The sequence below is a fragment of the Sorex fumeus genome, unplaced genomic scaffold (genome assembly GCF_029834395.1).
Source record: "Sorex fumeus unplaced genomic scaffold, SorFum_2.1 ptg000098l, whole genome shotgun sequence".
Taxonomy (NCBI): domain Eukaryota; kingdom Metazoa; phylum Chordata; class Mammalia; order Eulipotyphla; family Soricidae; genus Sorex; species Sorex fumeus.
Window position 1 is genome coordinate 40,312,054 of NW_026606155.1, and position 19,315 is coordinate 40,331,368.

Below are 19,315 nucleotides of genomic sequence, written 5' to 3' on the forward strand. Positions count from 1 at the left end.
CCAGTAATTCCAGTCCATTCCAGTTTCTCTCCATCCCATGTGGGTCAGCAGACCTTTGCAAAGAAGCCACCAGACATTTCAGTCACAGCTAATGAGCAGTGGGCCATACTTTTTCTCGGTGAAAGTCCCCAATACCCTAGCACAGAGTTAAACCCCTCCACTATTGGGCCTCTGTTTGAATTACTATACAAAGAATCCAAGTGCCTCATAGAACATCTTATGACCTGAGTTTGGGATGAAGTGTCAAGCAGCAATCCCTAATGATACACAAAACAAACAACTAAACAAGACAATTAAGTACAGAATTTCATTTTAATTTTCATTTATAGAGCCCAATAGAGAGTACCATGGGTAAGTCTTGCCTTACACAAGTCCTGAGCACAGAGCCTGGAATAAGCCGTGAGCACTACTGAGTGTGGCCCAAAATACACACAAATAAAGGAAATAAAGAGGAAACTTACATTTACAATTCCTCTGCAGTTAAGACCTACCCATTGACAAAAGCTGAACACTATTTGACAAAGACTCTCACAAGTAATTGCAGAAACACACTTAGGCCAACTCCTTTCAAGACTGGGCACCTGACATTATTTATCCAAGTGCTCTGAGCAAGTTCTGAAACTCCAAGTTAAGAATGGAAATAAAGCTAAGTTCAGTTTTGGGTTGCCTAAAGCATATTTTCTTTCTTCCTATCTTTCTTTCTTTTCTTTCCTTTTTTTAGTTGAATCACTGTGATATACAGTTACAAACTTTCATGTTTGAGTTTCAATCATACAATAATCAAACCCCCATCCCTCCACCATGCACATTCTCTACCACCAATGTCCCAAATGCCCCCCCCCCCCGCCGCTTTCCCACCCTCCCCCTGCTTCCACGGCAGACAATTTCCCACATACACTCTCTCTAATTTGGGGCATTATGGTTTGCAATACAGATAATGAGAGACCATCATGTATGGTCCCTTATCTACTTTCAGCACACATCTCCCATCCTGAGCGATCCCTCCAATCATTGTCTTGGTGATCCCTTCTCTATTCCAGCTGCCTTCTCCCTCAGCTGCCTTCTCCCCCAGCTCATGAGACAGGCTTCCAACTATGGGGAAATGACTATGTTCATTCAAATTAAATTTACTTTATTTGAAGGATTCAAATGATAACACCTACTCATTCTCAATTTCTGAAAATTGCCTAAAAGTTATTGAGTTGGGTGAGTTTTTCCAAGAAGAAAATTACAAAGGTACATTTGGTATAGTAAATGTCACCAATTAATTACACAAACAAGATGGAACGAGCTCAAATTATGTGAAGAATGAATACAAGCAGAAAAACTGACTTTACTATCTAAACCTCGAGCGGGCCCAGTAACGTCTCCATTGGAGACTTTGTTGTTACTGTGTCTGGCATATCGAATACTCTTGGTAGCTTGCCGGGCTCTCCATCTAAAAGAGGTAAAGTGTATCAGATTTGGAGCAAAAACTTGGTAGATTTTTTTTATATTTAAAAACAACCCCTATGGGCTGGAGCAATAGCACAGTGGGTAGGGCATTTTCCTTGCACATGGCCAACCCAGGTTCGATTCCCAACATCCCTTATGTTCCCCCGAGCATTGCCAGAAGTGATTCCTGAATGCAGAGCCAGGAGTAATCCCCAAGCATCATTGGGTATGACTCAAAAATCCACAAATAAATGAAAATAAATTTTAAAATAACCCATATGGGAAGGAGTGATAGTACAGTGGATAGGCATTTGCCTTGTACACAACTGACCCAAGTTCAATCCCTGGTATCCCATACAGTCCCCTAAGCACTGTCAGGAGTAATTTCTAAGTACAAAAGTGCAAAGTCAGGAGTAAGCCCTGAGCATCACTGGGTGTGGCCCAAAAATCAAATAAATAAATAAATAAAGATAATCCATACTTGTAAAGTACTTAACAATTTAGAGATTACTTTCATGTATGAGGTCACATTTAAGCTTCTCACCAAACACAGGTGCATGTATTATAAGTAGCATTTTAGAGTTCTGAAAACCATGAGTACCCAGGGTTGGAGTGTGACATGGTGCTGGGGATCGAACCCTGTCAGTCATTTGCAAGGCAAGCACCTTACCTGCAGTGCTATCTCTAGCCCCTAAAAGCAAGTTTTAATTTTTTTTTATAGCATCTCCAGTTGGAAAAATTCACTCAAAGTAGAGGGAAACATTCCCTGCTCCTTAGTTGTGGGCCGCAATTAAAGACCTCTCTATGGTGCATCGATTTTTTCGAGCAGGCACCAGTAACATCTCCAATGTGAAACCTGTTGTTACTGTTTTTGGCATATCAAATACACCACGGGGAGCTGCCAGGCTCTGGTGCATATCATCCTGAGGTCTCAGCCTTAGCAGAAAAAATCTACTCTGGCTGATTTGAGCAGAAAAGAAAATGTACTGAAAAGACTTTAGGTCTCTCTTAGACTCCCTGGGTGATTGGGAGCCAGGCTGGGATCTATCCTCATGTTGTTGCAGGAATAATAGTTGTCACTCAGCTGTTGTCACTGCCACTGGGCACTGTTACAGAGACACTGCCCATAGGTCTCACATGTTACCAGTTGACTTACCATGGGCTCCTTGGCACTATTGTTTTTACTTGAAAGTCTGGGTGGTGTCCCCAGATTGCTGAGTGTCTGCCTCCTCCCTGCTGCCAGGGAGGCTGGGAAGTGCACTTCTGATATTTTTTGCTTCTGGCATGAAGCTTGTATCTCACAAGGTTTCAGATTTCCATGTCAGGAGTGACAGAAAGAAGCAATGGTCTCTACCTAAGATACAGAATGCCCAGAGCCCTCAGAAGGAAAGTAAGATGTCTCAAGCAGGTATGTACAGCAAGTAGGACATTTATTTGCTTTGTATGGGTTCAATCCCCTGCATCACATATGGTCCCTAGAGAACTATCAGGAGCAATTCATGAGTTCAGAACAAGAAGTAAGCCATGAGCATTGCCATGTATGCCTCCAAAACCAAAAACTAAAAGTAGAATGAAACTGAAATTGGTATGAATTTTGCACCTACATGAATCTGCTGACAGATCATTTGTGCAAGTGGTGACTAATAATATAAGAATGGCTACGTGATTTTCATTTCAGTGGACTAATAATATGGTACAATTTGTTAAGCAATTACCATCTGTCATCCATCAACAGAGGCTAGTTTACTATAATGCTAACAGCTTTTAGAGGCCCAGGGGATGGTTAAATAGTGTGTGTCTTGCCAGATTGCGGCTCTCATCAGACTATGCCACCTGCATACTCTGAGATTGGTCCTTGCAATCTCTGCCTGCTGGCTGAGACTACAGCAACACCACGGAATGTGTAGGATCTCCAGAATCGCTGCAGCTGAAGATGTTAGAGGACCACAAAAATGAGACCACAGACAGCACATTGGTGAGCACTACAGTGATTCTGAGCAGTCACTGCAAACATAAAGTGCTTGAGCCCTGCTAAGAGAGTGTGACTCCTGGTGAGCATCTGTGCAAGTACTGCCCCTGGAGAGAGTGAATCCTGCTGAGCACTGGCAGAGTGCAGCCCTCCTGAGGACCACAACCAAGCATTGGCCTGGCATGCTCAGCCCTGAGCTAGAGCTAGGAGGGCGTGGGGCAACCCAGGAGGTGGTTTGCATATGAATTACAGAATTACTATCTCATTTTTCAGATAGGGAGGCTGAAGTTATAGAGTAAAGAAATGATGAAAGCGGTATTCTAATTTGTACTTTTGAGATCCCAAGTTCATTTCCTAACTGAATACTTATTAGGTTTATTCCCATCTTGCCCCATGAATATGGTAGAGGCATTATTCTCTGCATTGTTATTGGTAGAGCCAGTAGAGAAACCTCCCATTCTACCCAGTGTTGGGTGGTATTCTGTAAGGATGCATTACAGAGCTGTAGCCAAGATTCCAAGACTAATGTTCTCTTTGGAGAAAGAGAAACAAGAGAATTCAGCCAAATCACGTACTTCTTACATGAAATTATGACTCATTTAGAATGTTTAGTAATTAATTTGATGAGATAACAGCCAGGTGGGTATTAGTTATGCAGAATCATAAAGGTGACTTCTTTGGCCAGAAACCAGAGGAGAACCAGAAGCAGATTTGAAATTGGCAAAATGCTATGACAGTCTCTAGTCATTTGCCAGTGGCTTCATTTCTGGCCCGAATTATAGCATTTGTAAAGTGCTTTAAGCATATATGTGTGCACACAGAGAAATATATGGAAAATATAACATTTTATAACTATACTACTAGGCCAAGATTTAGGATCTTATAATTTCCTGCAGTTGAAAACTGAATGTGGGGGAGGGGAGGGCAGGAGTTGAATGCTGGCACTATACTTAGTTTTCTAGTTCCAAATAACAGTTTCAAATCTCAGGGCTTCAAAAGCAGTAGATTTAAAAATAAGTTTATATACATAATTAAATACATACTGATTACATTTGCCTAAAGCTATGATTGATTAGTTTAGTGTACTTTGACTACAAGTTTCTAAGCTAAAGCACATTTACTAAATTGGTAAGGTAAAAAGGTAAAGGTAAAGGCCCTCTCGTTGATTGTCGATTTGCTCGAGCGGGCCCAGTAACATCTCCATTGGAGACTTTGTTGTTACTGTGTCTGGCATATCGAATACTCTCGGTAGCTTGCCGGGCTCTCCGAGAGGGGCGGAGGAATCGAACTCGGGTCGGCCATGTTGGCCGCTTGTAAGGCGAACGCCCTACCGTTGTGCTATAGCGATAGCTGTAGACAGCGGTAGGGCGTTTGCCTTGCACGCAGCCAACATGGCCGACCCGAGTTCGATTCCTCCGCCCCTCTCGGGGAGCCCGGCAAGTTACTAAATTGAAATAAATACAGATAAGAAATTTGCCAACCGCTAGATCAAAATAAGTTTTACAAACACCTTCAAATAACTCAAAAGTATATCTATAGAGGTAGGGTTCCTTTTGTATATTTCATTCAAGATATTCCAAGTAATAATGTTGCCAGAATTACTTCTTAAACTGATAATGAAAGTTAGCACTTCTTTTTCTAGTGAAGTAACATTACCTAGAACATTATACAAGTTTCATATGTTCATAACTACAAATCAACATCAGTATATCACATTAAAAGTCCAAGTCTACCCTTTACCATAAAACTGACTCCTCTGACAGAATTTACCTCTCCTTCTTCCCTCTCCTGCTCAGTAACTTGAAAGTTAGTGACTCAACCAAACTTTAAGTTGGAAGAAGTCTTTTACACTGTCTAGTCCAATTCATAATATAAAAGCAAAACATCCTTAAACAACACTAGCAGTGATCCCTGAGCATAAAGCCAGGAGTAAGCCATAAGCAATGCGCCTAGAAGGCTGAAGAGATAGTACAGCAGGTAAGGTGCTTGCTTTGCATCCAGACTGCCCAGGTTCAATCCTCGGCACCACATATGGTCTCCACCACTCCTCCATGAGTGATCCCTGAAGACAGACTCAGGAGTAAGCCCTAGACATAACTAGGTGTGGTCCCTAAACCAGTATATAGCCAGGGAGATAGTAAAGAAGTAGGCAATATGCCTTTCATGCGCCCAACCTCAGTTTAACCCCTGAAGCCATATGCTCCCTGACCCCAGCACCATTGGGGGTGTCCCTAGAGGCCCCTGGGCACAGTTGTAGTGGCCCTGATAGTCCCCATCATTATAAGGCCTGAGAAACACCACATTCATGGACCCTGATTCTGAACTCCAGGCCCGGTTGGCTGAGTATCACTAGGAGTGGTGCCCAGGCTCCTGAGCACCACTGAGGAGCACTCCATTTCCCCTCCAAAAAGGGGATGGGGGGAAGATATAGCTGTATTTCCCACAATAAATGGGAACAGATTACCTTTCAAGCAAGCCAGCATTACTGGGGCAGCAGTAGTAACTGCCTACAAATAAGATTTGACCTGAAAACAGTCTTTTAGTTCTGTTTAGGTTGTGAGTCACACCTGGTGGTGCTTAGGGCTTAATCCTGACTCTGCACTGAGAAGTAGGGGACCATATGGGATACTGGGAATCAAACCCAGGTTGACTGCTTGCAAGTAATAGTACCCATTGTACTATTATTACTCTGGCCCTTAGGAAAATTGTCTTAGGTGAGCTCTTCACCCAGCTCTATTGGCAACTGTGATATAAAAACTAAAATAAAATTAAAAAGGGGAACCAAGGCCCCCTCATAACATTTTAAAAATGAGATTCAAGAGCCTGAAGAGAAAAAACAGTGGTTGAAAACCCTCCGGGACAACTCATTCTGACTTATTTATTAGTCAACCAACAGAAAGGAACTCCAGCTCCTGGTAGTGATTATCAGGACAAGTGAGGTGAGAAATTCAAACTAGCTTTTCAAAATAAAGTGAAACACTTTCAAAGCAAAAAAGGAGATCTCAACCCAAAATTAAAGGCTGTAACATTAAACAAAGAAAAAAAACCACACCTGATTATACTTGCCTGAATTTCAAAAATAAACAAAAGGAAGTGGCACACAATGGTTCACATACACTATTTAACACACAAACTTGCCATTGGAAGAATCAGGTTCCAGAGAGGAAACAGCCACTGAGGGAAGTTTTGACCATCAAAGCCCAGAGCAGGCTTCTTGTAGCAAGGTTTGTAGCAAGGTTTCTAATCTCAAGGATCAAAGAGAGAGTTTCCGAAGAATCAAGGTCTGAAGGACTCCTTATACCACCAAAATGAGGATATCAGAGGATACATTTTTTAAAAATGTTTCAATTTTATATAATCACCATGAAATTACAAAATTATTCATGTCTGGGTTTAAGGCATGCAATGTTTCAACATCAATCCCTTCACTAGTGTCTACTTCCTCCACCAATGCTCCCCAACCTCATTTGCCTCTCAGCCTCTAGTCTGCTTCTAGGAGACACTCCAGTGTGTGTGTGTGTGTGTGTGTGTGTGTGTGTGTGTGTGTGTATGTGTGTGTATATAAATAATGTAGCACTGCACTGTATCACTGTCCTCCCATTGTTCATTGATTTGCTGGAGTGGATACCAGTAACGTCTCACAACAAATTGTGAGACTTGTCACTGTTTTTGGCATATCAAATACATCACGGGTAGCTTGCCAGGCTTTACTGTGTGGGCAAGATACTCTCTGTAGCTAGCAGGGCTCTCCGAGAGGGGCACAGGAATCAAACCTGTGTCGACTGTGTGCAAGGCAAATGCCCTACCCGCTGTGCTATCACTCCAGCCCATAAATAATGTATAGTGTATCAATATATGTATATGTATGTATATATATATACGTATAAATGTTTTTGCACTATGGTTTACAGTACTGTTGCTGATAGGGTTTCATACATAAATACTACTTCCTGTCAGTGGTACCTCCTCTTCCCAATTGAATGCTTCAGAGAACACATTTTTCTTTTTTTTTAAAGATGAAAATGACAGTGGGAAGTGAGATCAATTTTGTTCTCAAAGCCCAAGGTGGTTGCTATAGTAGAACTGAGAGAAGAGTGAAAAATAATAGCTGGCAACTAAGCAAAATGAAAACAAAAGCAAAATAATAAAGATGGATGGAATCTGAGCCCTGTTCTGGTTTCTGTGATACTTTTAGTGCTTCTAGATCAAATTTTTCACAATTCCTTTACATAAAGATCTTGCTCAGAAGTGTCACAATTTCCTCATAGTTGAGAGCTGATATGTTTTACATTCAAATACTTTGTAAACTTTAAGCATCAATTGGCATACTATAGGCAAACAAAAAGAGTAGTTTTCAGAAAACATAGTTCATCACAAAAGTCTAATTTATAAGATCCACTCCTAATACTATGATTCAGAAAGCAAAAAGCATCCAAGGCAAATTAGTCCTTTAACTAGAAGAAACTGAGAGTTTCAAATGAGACGGCTGAAACAACAGTGGTTTAAAACAGTGTTACTCAGGCGGGGAGATAGTGCAGGAAGTAAGTAAGAAGCATGCCTTCCATGTGGCCAACCCTGGCTGGAATCCCAGCCACCCAGGGCTTTCCAAGAGCTGCCAGGGGTCACTCCTGAGCAACATTTGAATGGCAAAAAAAAAAAAATTGAATAAATACAAAATAGAAGTGTTACTCAAATTATCTGTGACAAGGGGGCCAATAAAATTTTTTTTCTAAACTTTGAAGTGTTATTTTCATAAAATATAATAAAAATGAATTACTGGGCCGAGCTCAAAGGACTGACAGTAATACCTGGCATGCAGGAAGCTTGAAGTTCCAACTCTGGCAATACGTGGTTACCAGAAACTTCCAGGTATAGCCCTGGTAGTCCCCTGTATCATGAGACCTCAGCAGCACCACATAACCTGTCCCAAGAATGAAACTGTCGGGCCCACAATGCTGGGACAACTATCGCTGGGATTGGCTCCCGGGTTCCTGAGCACTGCTGGAGAGAAACTCCCACAAAGAAAAGACTACTGTATTAGAAAAATTAAATTAAAAAATAAACATATACTAGACTAAAGAGATGGTACAGCAGTCAGGGCGCTTGCATTAAATGCCACCAATCTGGTTTCAATCCCTAGCACGACATATGGTCACCTGAGCACTGGAAGTGATTCCTGAGCACAGAGCCAAGAGTAAATCCTGAGCACCACCTGGTGTGTCCCATAAAACAAAACAAAAATAAATTAATTAATACATACTGATCACAAATAAAACATGAAATACCCCAACTGAGGAACATTCTCCAAAATCAGATCAGTTCTCAGAACTTTCAAGATCATCTAAGAGAAGCAAAGTCTTAAGAATTAACCAGCCTAGAGAAGCCCTGAGGTGGCATGATAGCTAAATGTAAGTGTTGTCCTGTGGGGGATTCTCCAAAAGAAAAAAGACATGATGCAAAAGTTGCAACGATATTTGCCTACTAATGTAATAAAGGTACTAAAGTAAACTGTTAATAATACGGAAAACTAGTATGAAGTATTGGCAGCTTTTTATCTTAGTTCACATTTTTTTCCATACATTTAAAGTTCTAAAATAAAAAACATATTAAAAATTTTTTTTTTTTTTGGATTTCTGCTATTTTACTTATTGACCCTGGAAGTATTTATACTGAAAGTCAGATAGTTAAGAAATTGGTTTCTGTGCTCTGGAGTCGTGGCCGTGCTGGAGAGCCGCTAGTGGGGGGCAACTGGTGGCCTCAGTAGGGCGTGAAGGGCGGACCGAAACGCCCCCTTCCCATGAGGTTTTAGTCGCCCCCCACTCCCCCAGCTCATACCTGCTGTCCACAAGGCTCCCATGCGGCCGCCATCTTTCTTTCCAGAGAGGAGAAGGCGACTGGGGCAACACCCTTTCCCCTCCGGACAGACATGATGGCCTGGATTAACGCATAGTCCTTTCACTTTTCTGCTCCAAGCTGCCGGGTTCTGCATTAAGTCCCTGTGCTTCTGGGGCCGTGGCCGTGCTGGAGAGCCGCTCGCGGGGGGCAACTGTTGACCTCGGTAGGGCGTGAAGGACGGACCGGAACGCCCCCCTTCCCATGAGGTTTTAGTCGCCCCCACACCCCCGGCTCATACCTGCTGTCCACAAGGCTCCCATGTGGCCGCCATCTTTCTTTCCAGAGGGAGGAGGGCGGAAGGGACCAACACCCTTTCCCCTCCGGGCAGACATGATGGCCTGGATTAACGCATAGTCCTTTCACTTTTCTGCTCCAAGCTGCTGGGTTCTGCATTAAGTCCTTGTGCTTCTGGGGCTGTGGCCGTGCTGGAGAGCCGTTCATGGGGGGCAACTGGTGACCTCGGTAGGGCGTGAAGGACGGACCGGAACACCCCCCTTCCCATGAGGTTTTAGTCGCCCCCACACCCCCGGCTCATACCTGCTGTCCACAAGGCTCCCATGCGGCCGCCATCCTTCTTTCCAGAGAAGAGAGGGCGAATGGGGCAACACCCTTTCCCCTCTGGCAGACTTGATGGCCTGGATTAACGCATAGTCCATTCACTTTTCTGCTCCAAGCTGCTGGGTTCTGCATTAAGTCCTTGTGCTTCTGGGGCTGTGGCCGTGCTGGAGAGCTGCTCGTGGGGGGCAACTGGTGGCCTCGGTAGGGTGTGAAGGACGGACCGGAACGCCCCCCTTCCCATGAGGTTTTAGTCGCCCCCGCTCCCCTGGCTCATGCCTGCTGTCCACAAGGCTCCCATGTGGCCGCCATCTTTCTTTCCAGAGAGGAGAGGGCCAATGGGGCAACACCCTTTCCCCTCCAGCAGATTTGATGGCCTGGATTAACGCATAGTCCGTTCACTTTTCTGCTCCAAGCTGTTGGGTTCTGCATTTAATCCTTGTGTTTCTGGGGCTGTGGCCGTGCTGGAGAGCCACTCGTGGGGGGCAACTGGTGGCCTCGGTAGGGCGTGAAGGACGGACCGGAACGCCCCCTTTCCCATGAGGTTTTAGTCACCCCCACACCCCCGGCTCATACCTGCTGTCCACAAGGCTCCCATGTGGCCGCCACCTTTCTTTCCAGAGGGAGGAGGGCGGAAGGGACCAACACCCTTTCCCCTCCGGGCAGACATGATGGCCTGGATTAACGCATAGTCCTTTCACTTTTCTGCTCCAAGCTGCTGGGTTCTGCATTAAGTCCTTGTGCTTCTGGGGCTGTGGCCGTGCTGGAGAGCCGCTCGTGGGGGGCAACTGGTGGCCTCGGTAGGGTGTGAAGGACGGACCGGAACGCCCCCCTTCCCATGAAGTTTTAGTCGCCCCCGCTCCCCCGGCTCATGTCTGCTGTCCACAAGGCTCCCATGTGGCCGCCATCTTTCTTTCCAGAGAGGAGAGGGCGAATGGGGCAACACCCTTTCCCCTCCAGCAGATTTGATGGCCTGGATTAACGCATAGTCCGTTCACTTTTCTGCTCCAAGCTGTTGGGTTCTGCATTAAGTCCTTGTGCTTCTGGGGCCGTGGCCGTGCTGGAGAGCCGCTCGTGAGGGGCAACTGGTGGCCTCGGTAGGGCGTGAAGGACGGACCGGAACGCCCCCCTTCCCATGAGGTTTTAGTCGCCCCCACACCCCCGGCTCATACCTGCTGTCCACAAGGCTCCCATGTGGCCGCCACCTTTCTTTCCAGAGGGGGGAGGGCGGAAGGGACCAACACCCTTTCTCCTCTGGCAGACTTGATGGCCTGGGTTAACACATAACCTGTTCACTTTTCTGCTCCAAGCTGCTGGGTTATGCATTAAGTACTTGTGTTTCTGGGGCTGTGGCCGTGCTCAAAGCTTAACTATGATTTTCAGAGAGAAACGTTAGGTGGTTTACTTCCCATGGATCACTTTGTATATAGAGAGATGTTGCGCGGCCGCGTAAGCGGCCGTGCGGTTTTGAGGAAAAGTCCTAGTTCCCGCATACTCGAGCTGTGCTTGTAGAGGTTTCTGGTCACCGGGGTTCCATCTGGGGGAGGCGGGATGTGGTACCTACCCCATCTGGGACTTCCCGATGATCTCGGCTCTTTTGGGAACCTGTTTTTTTTTTTTTCCCTTCGGGATCTGTGGATCCCGCCCTCCATGTTGTCCTTCTCTTCGGCTAAATGCTGTCCAAAAACATATTAAAATATTTTTACCCTAAAGCTTATAAAGTACAAATCTCCAAATGTTTTAATTACTACATTCAACAGGAATAAAATTATTGTCAAATCTATAAATTATATGACAATTTTTCTAAATTCTTACTCTAAATATCTGACTTCTAAATTCTTACTCTTAATTTATATATTTATATCATAGAAACTGGTAGCACACATGGTAACAGACTTTGTACTTAAATTCTTATTCTTAATTTCTGTAATTTTCTCTTAGAGACTGGTTACAGACATGGATTGACCCAAGGGTTACACTTAAAAGTACTTCCCAAATGTCAAGGTGGAGCTGGGGCTTTTCCCTTAGGAGTGCTGATGGTGATGGTGTTTGGGATCTCATCCAGAGTGCTCAGGGGTTATTCCTGGTCTCTGCTCAGGAATGGCCCCTGGCAGTACTCAGGAAACCAAATGGATTCAAACCAGGGTCTACTGAATATAAGACAAGCACCTTAACCTCTATTCTATTTCCCAGCTCCTGTTTTTATTTTTAAGAACTCAATGCATCTTAAATGATATGCAAACATGCTACAAAACTGCATAAGTGCTCATGGGGAAGTTTCATTGGCCAATGAGAAAAACTAAGATAATGAATTATTTTCCATAAAGTCAATTTGGTTTAAAGGGTCATTCTATATTGGGAGACTACCTTCTTTCCATATAATGACTTGTGGGGGGGTTAACAATGGAGACAATAAAGAGACAAACATTTTCATAGGAGAAGTCAGCACTTAGAGGTGTTCAAAATTTAAGAAATCCAACTATAATTCCTTTCATTTTCACATGGAGCCATCCTAACTTATTTGTCTTGTCCTTTGTTCATATTTTATTTCTTTGGGGTTCTGAGACTGCTCTCAGCTCAACTTGGGATCACATCTGGTAATTCTTGGGGTCCCTGAGGTGCTGGGCATTGAGCCTGAGTCTAAATGGAGGAGGAGAAGGAGGAGGAGGAGAAGGAGGAGGAGGAGGAGGAGGAGGAGGAGGAGGAGGAGGAGGAGGAGGAGGAGGAGAAGAAGAAGAAGAAGAAGAAGAAGAAGAAGAAGAAGAAGAAGAAGAAGAAGAAGAAGAAGAAGAAGAAGAAGAAGAAGAAGAGAAAGAAAGAAAGAAAGAAAGAAAGAAAGAAAGAAAGAAAGAAAGAAAGAAAATTCACTGAAGAGCTGAGGCATCACAGAGTCACTGCTGTGGCATGCATAGCTGTGGCTGAGCTGACAATGTCCACATTCTCAGTGAGGAAAGATAGGACAACCCAGAAATTTGCCCTGAAAAGTAGAAAGGCAAAGAGAATACCTGTGTTATCATACCTCAAACTTTGATCCTATAAAACCTGAGCTGGAGGCAACATCTAACACAGGCAAGATATCCACTATCCCCCAGCAATCTTAGGCAAATGGGCAGAGTGCTCTGAATCCCTCCAAAGCAGGAAACCACCTAAGGGCAAAATCCACCTTTCCAAAGCTAAGGGCTTAGGAACAGTGACATCTGCCTTTACTAGGCCAAACAAACCACAGCTATCTGATTGTAGGTTTTCTCCTAAAGGAGAAAGGAGATTTTCTGCAGAGCCTAAGGAAGTTGGTAACAGACCTACCTTTGCCTGCTATGTACATGCTCAGTCCATGTTTAAACAATCAAACATTTTGATTGTGCCCAGGCGAGATCAAAATTAGGGTGGGACCACAGGACACCAGCCAGAAAGACTTGAGCTTGGTAATACAGACTGCTAGGTACTGGCAAACATGAATACACCAATCAGTGGTACCAGGGATGTTTGGTGTTAGAAGTATTATTGAGCACTCCTGACTATAAGTCCCCATTGGCTGGCCAAGTCTGATAAGCATCAATACAACAGCCACTGTTAGGTATGAGACATTGTGAAAATCTAAGACACAGGGCTGTTTTATCCAATTTAAGCAATACAATTGATGCAGTAAGCTTGTGAATACAAGCTCCACTAGCATTATAGTTTCTATACATTCCACTGGTAACGTGTGTCCACAGATTGCTAGTGAGCTTCCGGCCCATACAACCCCAGGACTAAAGGCAATTTGGAGAACATGAGCCCTGTATTGTTGTTCAGGTAAGCTCATACTCAGATCTCCATCCTGAGTCCTCATCTTAGATATAGTAAAGAAACAGAGAGATTGATAGACAGGGACAAAGACCAGAATGGTCTTCAAAACTTGCTAACCACACTAAAACTTGCTAAACTCCCTAAGGAAACCTCAAAACAATAATCTTATTGATGTTCAATGAAATGAAGAAATGAGTTGAAGACACTATGATAGGCTTTATTTCATCAAAAGCAAGAAATGAAATATGAAAATCTCCAAAGATAAATGAATGAGTTATATAATACAGTAGCTGAGCTAAACACACACGCATACACACACCCCCACTCACCACACTCGCAGGCACACACACACATACACAAAATGTCCTGCTAAATGTGAGAAAACATCACACACCATACATATGACAAAGCACTAATATTCAAGCTATAGAAACCATTCATAAAATTTAACAACAAAGAAATGAGCAATCCCTTCCAAAAATGTGGAGAGAAACTGAACAGACACTTCCTCAAAGAAGATATACAGATGGCCAACAGCATATGACAATGTATTCATCATTACTAATTGTTAGGGATATAAAAATGACAATAAACTGTTACCTCACACCCATGAGAATGGTCTATCACAAAACAGTCGAGTCCTAACTCACATTAGGTAGGAAAGCCATCTGGCTTAGCTTCGTAGAAAGCAGCAAAGAGAATTCTAAAAAAATTAAAAATGAAATGGCCATATGGAACTACCAGCTACTTTGCTCTTTGGCATTCATCCCAAGAATACAAAAATAAAAACTCAAAACTCAAAATTATATATGTACCCCTATGTTCATTGCAGCACTAATTACAATAGCCAGACTTGGAAACAAACCAAGAGAGATGAATGGATAAAGAAGCTGTGGTGTTCATATAGACCATGTAACTCTACTCAGATATAAGAAAAAATGATGTGCATTTTTTCTACAACATGGATAGAGCAAGAAGGTTAGTTAAAGTGAAGAAAGTCAGAAGAAATTAGGCAAACACCAGTCACCTCACTCACATGTAGTGTATAAAGAACTAAAGATCTGGGGAGTCAGCTCGAAGGACATGCTTCTCATGGGGCATCCCAAAGTTTCACACCCAGAAAACAAACTCTTAAACTACGACTACAGAACTGAGGGACCAAACTGGGGTGGGATGGGGTGCAGGGGTGGGTGTCTATGCCAAAAGAAAGGGTCTTAGGACTCTGGGGGAAAGATATTGGCACTTTGGTGATAAGTATTGTCTGATAACACTGTACCCTTAAAACATAAACATTTATACTTTTGTTAACTGTTGTTATACCTATATATAAAAAGAAAAAAGAAAATTCATCTTTAGAGTACTTCACAGACACACATGTAAGTGTGGGGGAGGCAGGTAGTACATTCATCTAGTCAGATACATTTTTTTAAGGTCATTAAAAAACTTTAATAAGAATAAACAACTATAAACAACAACAATAATAAACATCAAAGAATGAGAGATATATGTTTTCCATAATTAATATGATGTTATTTTTAATGTGCATTTTTTAAAAAATTAAGTATAGGTAAGAAACACAAAATTTGGCCTACACGAAGTGAAGAGGGGCCAAAAAGCATTCAATAGAAATTATCCCTAAGAACACTCAGATGTCAAAATACCTCACAAATACTTTTAATAAACCATTTTAAATAAATTTTTTTTTTACCTTTACCTTTTACCTTTATTTTTTTACAGTTGTAGATTTACAAGTTTTTGTGCTTGGGTTTCAATTATACAATGATCAGATACCCATCCCTCCACCAGTGCCCGTTTTTCACCACCATGGATAATATCCCTTTTACCCCCATCCCCCCATCCCCCCCGTCTCTGTGGCAGGGCAATCCCCTGTGTTCTCTCTCTCCGTTTGGGTGTTGTGGTCTGCAAAAGAGGCATTGAGTGGCAAACATGTTCAGTCCATAGTCTACTTTCGACATGCATCTCCCCTCCTGGGAGGATCCTCCAAACATCCTTTATTTGGTGCTCCCTTCTCTATCTGAACTGCCCTTTCCTCTAGGATACCCAGCTGGCCTCTAAGTTATGGAGTAATCATCCTGGTGCTGAGTCAGATACATTTTTTAACTGGTAAAAAAAAGACAATTTTATACCCTTTTTCTAAAGAAGGCCCCCAAATAATGTAAGGTTCAACCCCTGCAATTTGGATTGTCCCTTGGAGAACACATTTTTTTTTTATATATCTCTCTTTTTGAAGAGTAAGAAAATTCTCAGGCCAAAGAGATAGTTCAGCAAGTGGCAATTCCTGGTTCACTCCCTAGCACCACCTATGGTCCCTGGACCCCTGTCAGAAGTGAACCCTGAATGCAGAGGAGTAAGCCCTGAGCACTAGCAGGTGTGGCCCCCAACTGAAAACAAAACAAAAGTAAGAAAATCCTTTCTTAGAATTCTTGCCTATTAGCTAATGGGCTAACATTAAGTGAAGGCCAAGACAAGATTGACCACTGTTGCCATTCCAATTCAATACAGTACTGGAAATACTTGCCATAGCAGTTGCAAAAAGATATCAAGGGCATTCAGATAGGAAAGGATTCATTATTTGCAGAGGCCATGATACTATATTTAGAAAATTTGAAAGATTCCATAAAAAAAGCTCCTAGAAACAATAGATTTGTATAGTAAAGTAGCTGGTTACAAAATCAATGTGCAAAAGTCCATGGCTTTCTTATATACAATAATGAAAGAGAATAAAGAGATATTAAAAGCAATCCCATTCACAATTGTGCCTCAGAAAACCAAGTGCCTTTGGAATCAGAATAACTAAGAAGTGAAGGACTTATACAAAGAAAACAGCAAAATACTACTTCAAGAGAGAAAAAAAGGACACAAAGAAAAGGAGACACATCTCCTGTTTATAGATTGGGAGGATTAACATTGTAAAAATGGCAATACTCCCCAGCGCATTATATAGATTGAATGCAGTCCCTGTAAAGATACCCATGACAGGGCTGAAGCAATAGTACAGTAGGGAGGGTGTTTGTCTTGCATGCAACTGATTTGGGTTCAATCCCTGGCATCCCATATGGTCCCCCAAGCATCTCCAGGAATAATTTCTGAGTGCAGAGCCAGGACTAACCCTTGGAGTATTGCCAGGTATGATCCAAAAAACATAAATAAATAAACAAATAAATAAATACACCAATGACATTTTCAAAGAAATAGATCAAAGACTTTTGAAATTCATATGGAACAATAAACCCCACAGGTAGCTAAAGTAATCCTTGAGAAAAAGAAGATGGGAGGCATCACCTGCCCCAACTTCAATCTATACTACAAACTATACTTCAAACTGTAATTACAACAGCAGCATGGCATTAATGATCACATCAATAGATGCAGCAAAAACATTCGCTCATATCAATAGATGCAGAGAAAACATTTAACAAGGTCTATCACCCACTCATGACAACAACCCTCAACAAAACGGAAGTTGAACGAACTTTCCTCATATAGTCAAAGCCATCTACTACAAGCCCACAGAAAGCATTATTCTCAATGGGAAAAAACCTAAAGGCTTCCCCACTACAATCAGGCTCAAGACAAGGGTGCCAACTCTTGCCAACTCTTGCCACTCATATATAATATAGTACTAGAAGTACTTGCCATAGCAGTTATGCAAGAAAAAGAAATCAAGGGCATCCAGATAGGAAAGGAAGAAGTCAGGCTTTCACTGTTTGCAGATGACATGATATTATATTATAGAAAGTCCCAAAGGATCTACAAAAAAAAAAAGTGGCTGCCATAGAGGCAGGCTGAAAGGTGTAGCAGGAGGAAAACTGGGGACATTGTTGGTGAGAAATGTACACTGGTTGGAGAAACAATGTATTGGAACACTGTATGACTGAAATCCAATCCTGAACTCTATAACTATGCAACTTATGGTGATTCAATAAAAAATTAAAAAATAAAAAAATAATAAGTGAAGGCTCACTCCTAAATAAATCAAGGGCCAAGTTGTTGGGATTATGTGTTTGGCTTATCTATTACTTTGCTTGTCTTTGTTTTGTGCTGGAGGCCACACCCAGGGGTGTTTGGTCAGCCCTGTGCTGGAAGAACCTAGCCTTTGTCCTTGTTAGGCATGTGCCCAGCCCTTTGAACTATCACCCTGGCCCTGAATGACTTATCTTGTTCAAGATTCACCCTTGCTTCAAAGACTAAGTCCAATTTCACCTGATGCCACCGTTTATTGGACACCTGCCAAAGGAAGGAAGGACATGAGATTTTAATACTATTCATAGTGTCTGACTCTGAAAATTTTCCCCCATAACTTTAATCTGCAAAACCAAATGTTGGCAACTCCATACTGGTCCCTACATTGTTGTTGAGTTGTTTTGTTTTGTGCTACACCTGGCAATGTTCAAGGGTTACTCCTAGTTCTGTGCTCAGGGTTGGCTCAAGGTTCATTCCTGGCAGGTTCAGGGAGTCAGATGGGGTCCCAGGATTAAACCTGGATTAGCAACATGCAAGGCATGTTCCCTACCCACTGTACTATTACTCTGGCCCCATGTTGTTATTGTTGCGGTACCCGGAACTATACTGAGAGCCTCACACATACAATGCATGTGTTATATCACGAAAGTCACATTTTGTGTTACTCCACCACCAAAATACTTTTGAACCTTTCTGGTCCATGAACTTAAAAAAAAAATCTGTAAACTTTTTAGCAAATCAATGAAATGAATGAGCATAATTAATAACATTTAAAAATCATTCTTAAATGCTTTTTCAGTTTTATCTTTATTTACTTTGCTCAGGGATCTTTCCTGGTAGTGATCATAACATAGGGTGCCAGAGGGTTAAACTAGGTCAGCTTTGTGCAAGACAAGCATCCTGTCCATCATACTATCTCTCCAACTCCTTCAGTTTTATCTTTTATAATTGATGTGTTAATTACTTTTATGTATACATAATGATTTGATATTTTTTTCTACAGTGAAATGATTGCCAAAATAAGGGTAGTTAACATGTCACTCAACATAGGTATATACTTGTTTCCCTTTATTGGGATTGGTGAGAGTGGGGAGTAGGTTACATCTGCGGAGCTAAGGGGCTACATCGGGCTCCTTGCTCTGTGATTACTCCTGGCAGTGCTTAAGGGACCATATGTGGTGCCAGGGACCAAACTAGTCTTGGTTGTACACAAAGCAAGCACCTTAACCCCTCTACATTTACTTCATCCTACACATTTCTCTATTTTTTGTTGTTCTTATATTTTTCTTTTTTAATTTTTAATTTTCATTTTCATAAAGTTGTTCACAATAATTGATTACATTCAACATTTCAACACCAATCCCACCATGATCACGCCTTCCTACCACCATTATTTTGAATTTTCCCACCACCACTCAAGCCTGCCTGCCACAGGCAGATGCTAGGTAATTTATTTTGTATTCCTTGTTATGAATAGCATGGGATGTCGCACGATCCCTTTTGCTGCTGGAATTCTAAAATTTTTAAATAATTGGAGTCCAGAGACATCTCTGCAGTGAACTGATCGGTTCTGAGATTCATTTGTGAGTCTCTAGATCATGGTCATTAATGTGCTTAAATGGTACCCAGAGGCAGTTCGTGGGTGAGACAGCCAGGACCCTGTGGGGCTGGGGAGATGGGAAGGAGCAGCCC